At 45.4% G+C, this 747-nt stretch overlaps 1 pseudogene across 1 annotated transcript in view; it reads right to left on the bottom strand.

Annotated features, from left to right (window-relative positions):
- Positions 1-315: 315 nt before the first annotated feature.
- LOC111817758 overlaps positions 316-747 on the bottom strand; it is a 1233-nt pseudogene continuing 801 nt past the window's right edge. The window contains exon 1 of the transcript XR_002821883.1: positions 316-747. This exon is cut by the window's right edge and continues 801 nt beyond it. The product of XR_002821883.1 is annotated as a heat shock protein HSP 90-alpha-like (transcript).

The raw sequence follows: 747 nt of genomic DNA, 5'->3' as shown, positions 1-747 counted from the left end.
AAGTTTAATAAAAGATCCTATAAGAAAACTCAAGCTATCTTAACAAATATTCCTTTAAACATGAGGGAATCTCAACACTTCAGAGACACAAGATCTGGTCTACTAAGCAATCTGGCTCAGCAGCTCAGAGTTAACAGTTAAGTTACATCTTACCACAAACATCTCAACCTGTTAAAGTAAACCAAGGTGAAGCTTGAGGAAGCACTGCTAGCTCTGCTTTAGTGCCTAAAATATCACAGGATTACTTACAAGTAGAAAGAAATCTTATCTTCCCCTTAAAAGCAGTTATCATGCCACACAGACTGAACAAAAAAATCCTTGAAAATATATATTATCAGAGGGAATGAAGACTAAAGCACTGAGCACGAATTAGTGCTTCTTCGGGCCGAGCTCAGTCGACTTCTTCCATGCGCGACGTGTCGTCATCTCCTTCGAGGGGAGGCATCTCCTCATTAACAGCAGCAGCGGTGTCATCGGCGGTGGGGTCGTCCTCATCAATACCTAGACCCAGCTTGATCATCCTGTAAATCCTGTTCGCGTGGGTCTGCGGGTCTTCCAGGCTGAAGCCAGAGGACAGCAGTGCGGTTTCATACAGCAGGATGACCAGGTCCTTCACAGACTTGTCGTTCTTATCAGCCTCGGCCTTCTGCCTCAAGGTCTCAATAATCGAGTGGTCAGGGTTTATCTCCAGGTGCTTCTTTGCTGCCATGTAACCCATCGTGGAGTTGTCTCTTAGGGCTTGGGCTT

Source organism: Octodon degus, unplaced genomic scaffold (genome assembly GCF_000260255.1).
Source record: "Octodon degus isolate 3935 unplaced genomic scaffold, OctDeg1.0 scaffold00069, whole genome shotgun sequence".
Taxonomy (NCBI): domain Eukaryota; kingdom Metazoa; phylum Chordata; class Mammalia; order Rodentia; family Octodontidae; genus Octodon; species Octodon degus.
Note: the sequence above shows the minus strand (reverse complement) of the source record. Positions and strands in the feature narration are given on the sequence as shown.